General features: G+C 38.5%; 1 pseudogene; it reads right to left on the reverse strand.

Moving 5' to 3' along the window:
• Positions 1–2,484: 2,484 nt before the first annotated feature.
• LOC129690163 (Fanconi anemia core complex-associated protein 20-like) lies at positions 2,485–14,699 on the reverse strand (annotated as a pseudogene).
• Positions 14,700–16,079: the final 1,380 nt, after the last annotated feature.

Here is a 16,079-nt window from a genome sequence, read left to right on the forward strand (position 1 = left end):
AATTTGTCTGAGTACTCTATTAGCTACTAAAAATGACAGATTCCATCGTACTGCTAGTCCATCATCGACTGACTGATATTTGCAGCCTGCTCATTGCAGTTGCTTACTGAATGTTATTCATTTCTACTAACATTACTCTGATCATAAACATGTGGTCTAAAATAGAAAACAAACCACTGCATAATATTTCTGAACATGAGCTCAGCATTTCTAGTTTTCTGTACATATAATTTAAAGGCGTTCCCTTTTGTTAACATTAATTAAAAGAAACTTCCAAAAGGACAGCCTAGTCAAATTAGCTGTTTTCTCTATGGCAACAATGCAACAGTTTCCAGAAAATTATGAGTTTATCTTTTAATTTCAATATAAGATTCATTATTTATGTGAGTTTATAAATGATTGTGTAAAACGTCTGAGATACATTTTATATATTATAACTCATTTTTCTGTGTGATTTCCACATTGTATAAAAATAATAAAACTTAAAAAATCAAATTACAAACATAAAATACTGATTGAACTAATTGTGTTAACAATTTAAGAATTATTCTTAAAATTTTAACATAATCAAATTGCTAAATAAATAAAAATACTGTCTGTTGATAAAGTACTTATTATCATTCTCCAGAATTCATTATTCTCTGATAAAGCAAGCATTGATTTATGATAAACATTAACTTCTTAGTACCACCTAATAGTTTCTACCACAATTTTACAGGAAATTGATGGACTTATAAATAAATAAATTTTATGATTATTTTCCTTTTTTTATAGTTTTCTTTTAATGAAAAGAAAATACAGATTAAATGGTTACCTGGGGCTTTCAAACCATGCCTGTCCCTAGCCCCAGACTAATACTTATTTTCATAGACAAGAATGTCAGACACAAACAAATTTAGTAGGGTACATTGTAATTCTAGCACTTGGGTGGTAGTAACAGGAAAATCAGATTGTTCTCAGCCACAGAGTGAGTTCAAAACACAAAAAGTGGCACATGTGTGTGTGTATGCAAGCGTGTGTGTTTGTTTTGCCAAGCCTAAGTGGGTGTCTGAGTCCATTATTTAAAATCTGGGAATAACAGCACAAAAAGAAAACACCCTAAATTTGCTTTTGCCCCATTTTCACTTATGTGTCAGCCAGAACACGTGTTTAACAAAAAACGGCCCATATTTGTTCCTTAAATTCTCTTCAGGAGCCACTTTTGAAAAGTGAAACGGCTTTGAACCCTACCCCTTAGCCATAAAGTTACAGAGGCTTTATATGCTGTGCAAGTCACCTCTAGTTGTCAGGGCACCATTCTTTTCCCCTAGTATCTGGCTAGAACCAGGGATGGTTTAGACTCGTCAAGTGCTGCACCATTAAGACACTCCCCAGCCTACGTAGACAACATGGTTCCATTTTAGTCCAGGAAACCAAGGAGTGGACAAGGAGAGTTCCGGTGAGGGTCCACATTGATACTAACGACAGGCACCTTGCTATCTCCCAAGAGGTAGTGGAGTTTCTGTCTCCCAAAGCCCCTGCAGAAAGTATACTGTTCTTCTTGAAGAAGCTCCTTCCTGATGACTGTTCACTCCCCAAAGGCGCCATGGACACATCATCACTAGGGTGAGGATCTCAGCTCAGTAATGGAGGAGATATGCTTTCAGCCTGCAACACTGTTTCTGAATGAGAGCTGAGTGCAAGTGAAGAAATAAAAACATGACTATGAGGCCACCAAAAACCTTCAATGGTTAGGACAAATCGCTCTTTGAGAGGACCCAACTGTAACTGTAGCTCCAGGGGATACAATGCTCTCCACTGGCCTCTGTTTGCAACTACATACATATACACAGACACATACAAATATACACAATTATCTTAAAAAAAAAAAAAAGTCTGTGAAATGTGACCCAGTCTACCAGTCTTGCAGTCAGAAGGTGCTGCCTTTCTATAAATACTGACTCGGGTAGAGATACCCAGTTCTACCTTGTGAAAGATCCTGATTCCCTGTCTTGGGTCAGTAGATTACTTTCCCTTTGGCTATGACAAAATACTTGCTCAAAGTGACTTAAGATTTACTCTGGCTCATGATGAAGGGACAGTAGTAAAAGCAGCTCCAGATGCCGTGGCAGGTGTGAGGTGCACATCACATCCTTAATCTGGAAGCAGCTCAATTTCCCCCTTTTCACTCAGTGGGACACCAGACCACAGTATCATCCACATTCAGTGTGGGTCTTTCTTTCCCAGTTAATCTCTGGAAACAGCTTCTAAGAGACACCCTGATGTTGTGCCTCCTAGGTGATTCCAAATCTAGTAGTAGGCAATGGAGATGAACCATCACAGGATCTGCTGCTGTGTGTCAGTGATGAGCATCATGCCCCATATCCACGAATACAACCAGAAGGAGCCTAAACTCAGATGTACACACGAAGACACATCTCAGTAGCTGCATCCAATGTCAGCATGTACCCTTGAAGGAGAAGACTCAGCAAGGCATCCCACAGCTCACCAAACTGTGTCTGCTGTGCTTTCAGCCACGCACTGAGCAAGGTGGCTATCCACATCCATCTGGGACAGTTTGGGGTCAAATGAGTTCCGCCACAGTGGGTAGCTCAGCAACACAGGCAGACAGTGTGAAAACACTCACACTTGGGTGCTGGGAGTCGAACTGGAATCTGACTCAAGGCATCCTTTCAGGGATGCAATAGGTGACCACAGGGAACCTCCAGCACCATGGAACAGCTGGCAGGAGCTTCCGGAGTCACCAAGGGCAGGTGGAAAAGGTGTCTTGGAAAAAGTCTTGGAAGCCACATTGAAGATGTCCGGTGGTACAGTAGGCTCTGGGTCAGACTGAGACTCGTGGAAGGGAAAGCTGGCAGTGGTGGCAATGGCTGACTCTCTGGAGTCAAATCCGCATTGGGGTTCACAGAGCTAGGCAGTAGAGCAGGCCAGGGATCACTCTTTCTGCTCCCCGAGAGGAACCAGAGGCAGCAGTTAGAGGGTCTGCCCTGCTCCCGCCCGGCTGCTGTGACTCAGCCTCCAATTATTTTTCATATTGCCAAAACATAGTCTATTCATAGCATTTGTTCATTTGATACTTCTAATTACTTCTACTCCAATATTATCATATGACACTAAAATATGTAATAGTGAAATATCTAAATTGAAAGAGAATCATTACATGCATTGGAAAAAGGATTTACATCTTTTTTTAAATTTTTATTTACACTACATTTTTTACACAAAACCGTTTATGGCTGGGGGGAAACTCACACTCTTTTTTTTTAAACTTTAATTATTACAATTTATTCCCTTTGTAGCCCCCTCCTTCGTCCCTTCCCAACCCCACCCTCCTTTCCTCTTCCCATGCCCCTCCCCCAGTACATTGATAGGGTAGGACCTCTTCCCCTTCCATCTGACCCTAGCCTATCAGGGCTCATCAAGACTGGCTGCATTGGAGTCCTCTGTGGCCTGGTACAACTGCACTACCCCCCAGGGGGAGGTGATCACAGAGTCATCCACTGAGTTCATGTGGAAGACAGCCCCTGCTCACTTTACTAGGAAACCCGCTTGGAGACTGAGCTGCTACTCTTAATGTACTCACTCAAAATGTTGGGTTTTTTAAAAAAGTGTCACTTTGACACTGATTGTTGGTGTTAGGAAAGACAGGAACTTAAAGAGATTTGCCACTGAAATAAAGGATTCCATTTTGCATACCGGACACATGACCTCAGTACTAAACTATCACAAGTTTCTCTTTTTGCCTGCCTTTCTCTGTGACACAATGGATAGCAAGTCAAACATTAATTCATAACATATGAATTAATCATGTGAAATAGGCAATAGTTCATATCAATCTCTCAATTATACAGTGGAGAATTTTATATTTTGTAATTCTTTGATATAAATCTAATATTTAAAAGATAGAGATCACATTTAAAAATTATTCTATCACAGTCAAGCTCAAAAACATTGAATTTATGACAGGTGCTACCTAGACTTTATATATTGAACTAAAGTGTGCTGACAATTTAAACAGACACATTGTAATTGCATATATAAACTTCCTCCCTAACTCATGTTTAATTCTGTGCTATTTCTGGACTTGAATAAAAAGAACTAAGTCACCAATTCCCAATGACTTTATTATGTTCTTGATATTTAAAAGAATGGTAAAATATCTCTACTGATGATGAAAATTCTGTGCAAGTCTATTCATTCAAACCTTAATATCTAATATTGCAATGCAAAAGAAACCAATCTTCAAGAATTGCAAAATGTATTTTAGGGTAAGGGATATGGTTTTCTGTGTAAAAACTTTGGCCATAAGAGTTTTATGAACCTGGAATCCACAGCACAAGGAAAGATCCCATTTCTGAACACTGTGGTGTGACCTCCCAGTAACTACTGCATGCTTTGGTTTGAGGAAGGCATCTGCACTCCTACAAATGTCACAGGTACATGTAATGTATATATTTTTAATTTTCTTATTTATTTTAATGCAACTTAATAGAAATAAAGTTACATTACTTTCCATCTTGACATTTCTCCATCCAGCCCCTCTCATGTTCCTCACAATCACATTGTCCTTTACTTTGATTATTGTTATCAAAGAGAGGGAGATAGGGAGGGAGGGAGGGAGGAAAGAGACACAGAACTCCAACTTTCCTGCTGAGTTTGTTTCTCTTATGGATATAGTTTCATGTCTTAGGTAACCACCTAAGGGTTCATCCTGGGAGAAAATAATTCTCACTTTTCCATCTCTGAGCTTCCAATACTTGCTTGTAGCACTGCCTAGGATTGGGAACCCATGAGATTTGCCTCCTCTTGCTATAGTATGTCAGTTATTGTAATTGATTTTGTTTTGTTTATACACGCATTTTAAGAAGAGACAATTTTGTAGAAGAATTCCTGGCATTCTTGCTCTTAGTATTTTACTGCTCCTCTTCCACAGTGTTCCCTGAGCCACAGATGCAGGACCTGTAATGCAGTTGTATCAAGTGGAACTGGGTGCTATAAGATCCATTGGTTCCTGCAGTGCATCCAATTGTGGTTTTCTGTGGTACTCTCCTTTCACTGTAAAATGAAGCTTCTTTGATGGAGGATTGTATCTTTATTGTACTTGGTTATATATATATATATATATATATATATATATCACATGAATTTGAAGAAATTTGTGGAAGGTGCATAGGGTAATGATGGCAGATACTGTCACATTTTATTGTGGGTATGAAGTTCTTAAAATTAAAGAACAATTAATAAAATTGATAATGTTTATTTATATTAATGGATACATATGTAGATAGGTAAACCTATATGAAAGCAATAACTGTTAATGAAAAAAACTGGACATGAATTTGAAGGAGAGCAAGAACACACATCTGGAAGAGGTTAGAAAGAGAAAGGGGAGAGAGAAATATTGTAATTTTATTACAATTTAAAAAAAATCCTGTAAACATCATGTACATTCATAAAGTGTATATAATTTTTAGGGTTATTATAGCAGTTTTTGTTTTACTTTCTTTCTGTCTTTCTTTCTTTTGCAATGTATCATTTAACAACACAGGCTAACCTCAAATTTATGAATCAAAGGTTTAATTATTCAGAGTTATAGGTGTTATTACAAATTTTATATCTGATGCCTGGATATTGACAACAATATTCAAATACATATGCTGTATACTAGAGTACCTTTCAAAGAAAAGGCTATTGGTGTCTGACACATTCTAGTATCCATATTTGGAATGATAATTCTTTCGATGTTTGGTAACTATTAGCCATCAACTGTTCTTACTATTAGAACTGCTGTAGATAACCGTCTAGATATTGGAAAAATACTTCACATAATATTCTGGAATAATTACATGACTCTCAAGAGAAAATAAAACAATGTTCATTTTTAGTCTCACTGTTCCAAGCCCTCATCACTCACCCTCCTTTCCTCCCACCTCCCTGCTAGCTCATCTCTTCTTCAGAAAAGGGGAGCCCCCCCCTTTCCCTTCCAGGCTAGCACATGAAGGGGTATTAGGAATGAGCATGTCCTCTTCCCCTGTGGCCTATCAAGGCAATCCTGACAGAGGGAAGTGATCAAAAACCTAGTAAGTGAGTCCCTGTCCAATGCTGTCCCCACTTTTGTTACTACTGGACCCACATGAAGACTGAGCTGCCCATCTGCTACATATTTGTAGGGGGCCTAGGTTTAGTTCATGCATGGTCCTTGGTTGATGTTTAAGTCTCAGCAAGCCCCTTTGCTGCCATGGTTAGTTAGCCTTGTTGCTCTTTTTTGTGGAGCTCCTGTCACCTCTAGGTTCTCTTTTCTCAGTCCTTCCACTTTCCACAAGTCTCCTAGTAGAGAGAGGGGAACACCAACCCACCTACAAATTCTACTCCAAGTTTACTCTGCATATATGATGTGCAGCGATAAATATAAAGCAGAGATTAAAGGAATGCACAGCCAATTCCTCTCTCAACCAAAGACCTATCCCACTGGAGAGTGTTAATCGCTGGCACTGTGAATGATACTCTGCTAAGCTTTCAGACTGTCAGAGCTGTCTTCTGAGAAACTCTACCCAGCAACACCTCCAAACACATGCAGAGACTCAAAGCCAAACATTGGACAATATGTAGGGAGTCATTTCAAATTTTTACACCGTTAATTCAATTTATTGCTGCTGGAGCTGAAACCTAGTACCTTGTGCATGTGAGGCAATTACTTTTCAGCTAAGCATCTTACACAGTACAAATCATTACATTTCTAAAGCCCCAAACAGTATACTAATTACATTAATTTCAAAACAGTGCCTGCTTTTTTATTTCCTTAGTCTTTTTAATTGTAAGCCTGTTCCATTTCTGGCAATGTCCCCCATTAGAATAAGGAAAAATATAAATTTTAATGATTTGTGTTTGTTGAGGTATTAAATACAAGATTGAGTTGCCCCACAAAGCACAGTTTTATATTTGATATAATCAATATTTAGCAAATGGATACTTACATGGGAGGCATTTTGTAAGGAGTTAGTTACAAAGAAGCTAGAGCCAAACTTATGTAAAATGCTTATTCTAAAGTGGAGGAGTGCATTAGAGAATGCTAAAGAAAATATGTGTCTATGTACTGTATGCTATTTAGTCATTGCTACTAATATACAACTAAATCATGAAGTGATAATGGACATTGTTTGCTCTGTTATTTGGGTTATATAAAACATTTCTCTGGAGACAGTTACTGTAAAAATTTTATTCTCAACAAACTGTGAAGATGTAGAAAAGATATTTTATAGAACAACACTTGTCTGAAAGTAAATACTTGGTATTTTTTATTATTAATTTTTATTTTTTATATTAATCACAGGTTATTTACTTTGTATCCCACCCTCCTCATTCCCTCATTCCCTCCCAATCCCACCCTCCCTTCTTCATCTTCTCCTTCCCCTTTCTAAGTCCACTGCTAGGGGAGATCCTCCTCCCCTTCCATCTGACCCTAGCTTATCATGTATCTTCAGGACTGGCTGCCATGACCTCCTCTGTGGCCTAGCATGACTGTTCCTCCCTCGGGGGTGTGTGTGTGTAAAGGAGCCAGTCGTTGAGTTCATGTAAGAAATAGTTCATTTCCCTTACTAGGGAACCCACTTTGTTACTGAGCCGCCATGGGCTACATCCAAGCAGGGGTTCATCTGGAATTATCTCTATCCCTGAACTCAAGCTGTACTACAGAGAAATAGTAATAAAACTGCATGGTATTGGCATAGAAATAGAAAGGAAGAACTATGAAACCAAATAGAAGATCCAGAAATAAACCCAAACACCTATGAATACTTGATTTTCAACAAAGAAGACAAAACCATTCAATGGAAAAAAGACAGCATCTTCAACAAATGGTGCTGGTCCAACTAACTGGATGTCTACATGCAGAAAAATTAAAATAGATCCATTTTTATCACCCTGCATAAAACCAAAGTCCAAGTGGATCAAAGACCTCAACATAAAACCAAATACTTGTTATTTTTAAGGGAAAATCAGAGCATATCTATGACTGGGTAAAACTGAGCAAAATAATGAGAAAGAGACACTGGAACCATGACTGCTCTCTACTTTTATCTCTGCCCCCTCTTTTTCCCCAAAATCTGCACTGATTAATTATGAAGCTTGCACTGGAAAGAAATAAAGAATTAAATATCTCTGAGGCTGTTCTGTTCCTATGATTATTATCTTCTCTTTGTTTACATTAAAACACCAAATTCTAATTGCTACAATCAAAATATTCAATAGTTTTTACATTTGTCTCAATTAATTAAGATACAAAAGACAAAGGTGATTAAGGAGCAAGAGCACCTGTAATTAAATTTGTCAGCAATGTACAATCTTGATTTGTCTCAGCAGCATGACACAAGCTCTACAAAGTGGGTAAAACTCAGTCAATAAAATTCTAAATCTTAATCATGTAGAAACAAAGCACAACAACAACAAAAATGTAAAACCCTTTAAATTGTGCACAATATTGGTAACTAGATAATGGTCTATTTTTCTTTAAAATGATTATTCACATCAAATTCATAGGCTATCCTAATTACAAAAGGTGTACTTGTTTTTGTTTGTTTGCTTGGTTAAGAAAGAACCAAAATTAAAATAAAAAGCTAAAAAAGAAAGAACCTTGTGTTCATGTATATCTTTGAAGTGACTGTTTACCTGAGATTGAAATTGAACTCCTACTTCTCAAAGCTACATACAAATGCTAAGATCATTGAAATATCCTATCACAATGAGCTATACAAGAAGACATCAAATACACTCTCCACAATGATCATGTAAGCTTCATCCCTGGGACACACAGGTGGATCAATATCTGAAAATCCATAATTGTAATCAAAACAAACTGAAATAAATCACATGATCATCTCATTAGCTGCAGAAAAAGCCTTTAACAAAAGCCAACACCACCTCATGATAAAGTCTTGGAGAAATCAGGGATACAAGTCTCATATGAAACATATTAAAAGCAATATACAGCAAGCCAATAGCCAACATCAAACTAAATGGAGAGAAACTCAAAATGATTCCACTAGATTCAAGAACAAGATAAGTCTGCCTGTTCTCTCCACAGCTCTTCAATATAGTATTCAATATAGTATTGAGATCTTAGCTAGAGCAATAAGACAACTAAAGGATATCAAGGAGACACAAATCAGAAAAGGAAGAAGTTATAATATTGCTGTTAGCTGATGATACAATAATATACATAATAACCCCCAGAATTCTACCAGGGAACTTCTACAGCTGATAAACACCACACTGTCAGCAAAGTGGCACAATACAAAATTGACTCAAAAAATAGCACCCTTCCTGTATACAAATGACAAATGGGCTGAGAAAAAAATAATTGAGGAAACAACACCATTCACAGTAACCAAACACACACACACACACACACACACACACACACACACACACAAAAGACAAAACAAAAACAAAAACATAAAATATTTGGTGTAACTCTAATCAAGCAAGTGAAGTCTCTGAAGAAAGAAATTGAAGAAGATATCAGAAGATGGAAAGATTTCCCATAGTTATGGATCAGTAAGATTAATATAATAAAAATAGCCATTTGGATGGGGAAGAGGACCTCCCCATCCATGTATTTGGAGAGGGCAAAGACGGAGATGAGGGAGGGAAAGTGGGATTGGGAGGGGATGAGGAAGAGGGTTACAGCTGGGATTCAAATTGAATAAACTGTAATTAATATAAAAAATAAAAATTTAATTAAAAAAAATGCCATCTTATCAAGAGCAATCTACATATTTAATGCAATTCCCATCAAAATGCAACACAATTCTTTACAGATAGACCTTCATAGTAGAATTATCAATTTCATATGGAAAAACAAAAATACCTAGAATATCTAAAAATAATCCTGTACAATAAATGTCTGGAGGTATCTCCATTCCTGCTCTCAAACTGTTCTATATAGCAACAGTAATAAAAACTGTATGCTACTGGTAGATCTATAGAATCAAATCAAAGATTCAGAAATAAACCCACACTTCTACAGACACTTAATTTTTGTCAAAAAGCCAAAACCATAAAATGGAAAAAAATAAAGCATCTTTAATAAATGGTGCTGGTCTAACTGGACATCTACATATTAAAATATACAAATAGATCCATAATTATCACCCTGAACAAAACTAAAGTCCAAGTTAATCAAAGACCTAAAGATAAAACCAGACACACTAAATCTGTTAGAAGAAAAACTGGGAAAGAGCCTTGAACTCATTGGCATAGAGGAAAACTTCCTGAACAGCACACCAAGAGCCCAGGCTCCAAGATCAATAATTAATTAATGGGACTTCATATAACTGAAAAGCTTCTATAAAGCAAAGGACACTTTCAACAGAACAAAACAATAGCCTACAGACTAGGAAAGGAACTTCACCAACCTTACAATAGACAGAGATTAACATCTGAATTACACACACACACACACACACATATCAAGAAGTTAAACACCAACAAACCAAGTAATCCAATTAAAAGTGAAGTACAGGGCTAAACAGAGAATTCTCAACATAGGAATATGAAATGGCTGAGAAACACTTAAAGAAATGCTTAAGCTCATTATTCATCAGGGAAATGAAAATAAAACATCTCTGAGAGTCTATCTCAAACCTATGGCTAAGATCAAAGACTTTCAAGTGACAGCACATGCTTGTGAAGTTGTGGAGAAAGTGGAACACTCTTCAATTGCTGGCACAAGTGCAAAGTTGCACAACCACTTTGGAAATCAATCTGGTGCTTTCTCAGAAAATTAGATACAGCCCTCTTCAAGACCCAACTATTCCATTCCTGAGCATATACCCAAAAGATATTCCATGATACAACAAGGACATTGGCTCAACTATATTCATTGCAGCTTTATTCATAATAGCCAGAAACTGGGAACAACCCAGAAGATCCTCAATTTAAGAATTGATAAAGTAATTGTGGTACATTTACACAATGGAATAGTATTCAGTTATTAAAAACAAGGGCATGAAATTTGCAGTCAAATGGATGGAACTGGAAAAGATCATCCTAGGTGAGGTAACCCAGAATTAGAAATACATACCTGATATGTACTCATTTATAAACAGATATTAGCTATATAGCACAGGATAGACACACTACAATCCATAGACATAAAGATGCTAAATAACAAGGAAGACCCTAGAGAGAATGACTGATTCTCATTCAGAAAGACAAATCGAATAGACACCAGATTGGGTTGAAGAGAGGGAACGGGAAGGGAACCTACCACAGATATCCTTTGAAACACTCAACCCACTAGGGGGATTGAAGGATATGCTGAGACTAATAGCCAAACTTTGAGAATGCCTCAGAGAGTCTTATGGAAGGGGGGCTTGAGAGGATAGGAGCTCCACAAGAAGACCAACAGAGTCAAAAAAATCAGGGCAAAGGGGGGCCTGCAGAGACTGATGGACGATGCACGGAGAGGACCTAGGCCCCCTGCTCACATGTAGCCAATAGGTAGCTCAGTCTCTGTGTGGCTCCCCTGGTTAAGAGTCACAGGGGCTGTGTGTCATGGACTCTGTTGTCATCTCTTTAATCATTTCCCCCTGGTTGGGTGGCCTTGCCAGGCCACAGAGGAAGAGGATGCAGTCAACCTTGATGAGACTTGATAGGCTATGATCAGTTGGTAGAGGAGGGGGGGCTTCCCCTTTCTGAGGACTAGGAGAGGGAGAAAGGGGAGAAGAGGAAGAGAGGGTGGGATCAGGAAGCTACAAGGCAGGAGGCTACAATTGGCATGTAGGTGAATAAAATTTTATATCTTTTTTTAAATAATTTATTTTAAAATTAATTGCAAGTTATTCATTTTGTATCCCAGATGTAGCCCCCTCCTTCATATTCTACCATGACCTTCCCCAAGTCCACCCAGCAGTTTTAGGTTATCTCCATGCATGGTCCTTGGTTGGAGTATCAGTCTTGGAAAAGTTCCCTATGCCCAGATTTTTTTGGTTCTGTCGCTCTCCTTGTGGAACTCCTGTACCCTCCATGTCTTTTATCCCCCCTTCTTTGATAAGATTCCCTGCACTCTACCCAAAGTTTGGGTATGAGTCTCAGCATCTGCTTTGATACTCTGCTGGGTAGAGTCTTTCAGAGGCCCTCTGTGGTAGGCTCCAGTCCTGTTCCCTGTTTTCTCCCTCTTCCAATGTCCTCCCATTTGCCTTTCTGAATAAGGATTGATCAGCTTACCCAGGGTCCTCCTTCTTGCTTAGCTTCTTTAGGTGTACAGATTTTAGTATGTGTATCCTATATTATATGGCTAATATTCTCTTATAAGGGAGTATATACCATGTGTGTCTTTCTGCTTCTGTGATACCTCACTCAGGTTGATCTTTTCTATTCCCCACAATATGCCTGAAAATTTTATGTTTCCTTGTTTTTACTTGTTGAGTCATATTCTATTTTGTAAATGTACCTCTATTTCTGTATTCATTCTTCAGTTGAGAGACATCTGGGTTTTCTTCCAGAATCTGTCTATTACAAATAAAGGTGCTACAAACATGGTTGAGCAAATGTCCTTTTGTGTACTTGAGCATATTTTGGATATATACCTATAAATTTTTAACATTATTTTTGCTTTACTTTTTTAGTACTGTAACACTGGGGTCTCACAGCTCAGGAGTTCAAGATCGTGCCCTTCCCAGAAACTCCCCCAGACCACGACTCATTGCAAAAGCAAGAGGTTTAATTTAACCATTAACCATTGCGCAATGGGGTCACCCCCGCCGGTCAGCAAAGAGTGGCACAAGGAGACAAAGGCCTTTAGGTTTTTAAAAGAAAAATTGTAGTAAGAGCCGGAGAACAGGAACTCCACAAGGAGAGCAACAGAACAAGAAAATTTGAACACAGGGAACTTCCCAGAGACTCATACTCCAACCACGGACTATTCATGGAGATAACTTAGAACCCCTGCACAGATGTAGCCCATGGCAGGTTAGTGTCCAAGTAATGGGAAGAGGGACTGCTTCTGACATAATCTGATTGGCCTGCTCTTTGATCACCTCCCCCTGAGGGGGGAGCAACCTTGCCAGGCCACAGAAGAGGACAATGCAGCCACTTTTGAGGAGAACTGATAGGAGAACAGAAAGGAGAGGAGAACCTCCTCTATCAGTGGACTTGGGGAGGGGCATGCATGAGGGAAGGGGGAGGGAGGGTGGAGTCGGGAGGGGAGGGGGGAGGGGCTTATGGGGGGGATACAAACTGAATAAAGTGTAATTGATAAAAAATATAAAAAAAATAGGAAAAAAAAGAAAGAAAAATTGTGGGAAATTTGAAGTTGCAGTTTTGGCAATTTAGGATTGGATGAGGAAGCTATAAAGTAAGATAATTTGTTAGTCTTATGTGCTCAAGCTTGGCCAGTCCTGCCAAGTGTGGATGTAGCTGCAATTGAAGGTGGGGTGGTTAGCTCATCCTTGAAGATTAGGGCTGGCTTTTGGCTAGAGGTCAGGAGCTACTCAGAAGAAGGATTGAGGCCGTCTGAGTTCATTGCTAAGAAACACTATCTTGAAGATAAGGGTCTAGTCGTTCTTTCTGCTGAATGAAGGTCATTGCTTGCTTGCTTTTTTTTTTTATATCTGTCCTCACAGATAGGGTCACATTCCTCTGTTCTCTGGAAAGGTACTAAAAGGCTTTAGCTTAACCTGTACCTAAAATGCAAAACTATAGGATTTAGAAGACATACAGTTTACAAAATTAGTCTAACCCTTTCAGTACACTTAGTATCAAACACTGGGCTGAACCAGTACCAAGCAAGCACTGTTTCTACATGGTATCATAAGCCTAAACTCCAATATTCTTTGCAGGGAAACAGTTAAAACACAAAATTAATGGCATTTAACATGTGAGAAGTGAAATGAATATATGTGGAAAATAGGAAAATATAGCCAGTGACTATGAAAAATACGAGCTAAAGAAATTAAATATCAAATGGAAATTGTGATCAAGGCTATGTAAAAATTATTTAATGTTACAGTAAGAATCAGTAAAAGCAGAAAAGACCTGATTAAAAAAAAATAAATGGAAAATTACTGAAGAAGTTCCTTGATTTTGACATCTGGCCTCCATGGGCACACTCACACTTGTGTGTGCTCACCTGTGCACACATACACTCAAACAGGTACACAGAAAAAAACCACACACCTTTGTTTTTACCAATTATCTCTTTTGTAGGTATCTATCCAGGAGAAATAAATATATCTATTTATAAAAATGGTTGTACATGGATGTTCCTAGAAGTTTCACACACATACCTAATGGAATTACCCAAAATACCATTCAAAAAAGGAAAATTAGCATATTTTTCAAATGTATGGAACAGGATAGTTAGTAGCAACAATATAAATTAGGTGATAGATTAACATATGTGAACCTCACCATCAAAACATTGAGAAAAAAAAGCTTAAAAAAGAAACAAAAGAGTAAATGCTGAGTAATTACATTTGTTTGAAGTCTCAGAATGAATGACAGTAACATCTTGGAATGGTGTTAAGAGTAGTTGTTTTTTTTATAGTTTGAGTGCTTATGAGTAACAGCAAAAGAAACATCTCAGAAGAGAGAAATATGACAGAGGGGAGCTCCTGTGGAGACATCTATTTACGAAACAATGCAAACGAATGCAGTTTAATGCTATCTAAAAGTCCTGCTACCACCTCCACCATCGTCATTACCGTCATGTTAAGGAATACACAGTGAAATGAAGGAGAGGCAAATAGAAATCATTTTAGCATTTAGTGGAAGGATGAACAGAAATTTGTGATTTTTTTCTTACTGTGGGCAAGCTTAAAGTTTTTGCAATAAAAGATAAAATGACCCACCAGGGAGAAGTGATCAAAAAGCAAGCAACAGAGTTCATGTCAGAGACTGTCTCTTCTCTCCTTACTAGGGTAGCCACATGCAGACTGAGCTGTCTATGGGCTACAGCCGAGTAGGGGATCTAAGTCCTATCTATGCAAGGTTGATTTGGTTGATGCATCAGTTTCTGCAGTCCCTCAGGGTCCTGTTTTTGTTTGTTTGTTTGTTGTTGTTTGTTTTGTTTTGTTTCCGGAGGTTGGCTTTGTTGCTTTCATTGTATGGCTTCTGTCCCATGAGGGACCTTTTATATCACCTTTCTTCCATAAGACTCTCTGTGCTCTGTCCAAAGTTTGGCTGTGTGTTTCTGCATCTGCTTCGATCCCCTCCTTTTAAGAAAATCGAAACATATACCTATAATTTTTTTTCTTTTTTTTTTTTTTTGAATTTTATTTTTTTCTTATCAGTTACATTTTATTAACTCTGTATCCCATCCGTGTCCCCATCCCTCATCCCCTCCCAGTCTCTCCCTCCCTCATTTCCACTGTGCCCCTTTCCAAGTCCACTGATAGGGGGGACCTCCTCCCCATTCATCTGATCCTATTTTATCAGGTATCTTCAGGACTGGCTGCAAAGTTCTCCTCTGTGGCCTAACAGGACTGCTCCTCCCTTGGGGGGTGGGGAGGCCAAAGAGCCAGTCATTGAGTTCCTGTTAGAAATAGTCCTTGTTCCCCTCACTATGGGGAACCAATTGGTTACTGAGCTACCACAGGCTACATCTGAGCAGAGGTTCTAGGTTATATCCATACATGGTCCTTGGTTGAATGTCAGTCTCAGAAAAGACCCTGTGCCCAGATATATTTGGTCCTTAGGAGCTCCTATCCTTTCCTCATCAGACTAACTCCCCTTCTTTCTTATGATTCCCTGTACTCTGCCAAAGGTTTGGTCATGAGTCTTTGCATTGAAAACACTGCTAGTTAGAGTCTTTCAAATGCGCTCAGTAGACTCCAGTCATACATTCAATGCACATCCCATCTGTCTTTCCAAACGAGGATTGATCATCTTACCCCATGTCCGCTCTCTTGATTATCTTTTTTAGGTGTACAGATTTCATTATGTTGATCACATCTTATAGGAGACAACTTCCTGAACAGAACACCAACAGCACAGGCTCTAAGAGCAACAATCAATAAATGGGACCTCATGAAAATGAAAAGCTTCTGTAAAGCAAAGGACACAGTCATCAAAACAAAACG

The sequence above is a fragment of the Psammomys obesus genome, unplaced genomic scaffold (genome assembly GCF_907164565.1).
Source record: "Psammomys obesus unplaced genomic scaffold, mPsaObe1.curated_primary_1811, whole genome shotgun sequence".
In the NCBI taxonomy this organism is placed as follows: domain Eukaryota; kingdom Metazoa; phylum Chordata; class Mammalia; order Rodentia; family Muridae; genus Psammomys; species Psammomys obesus.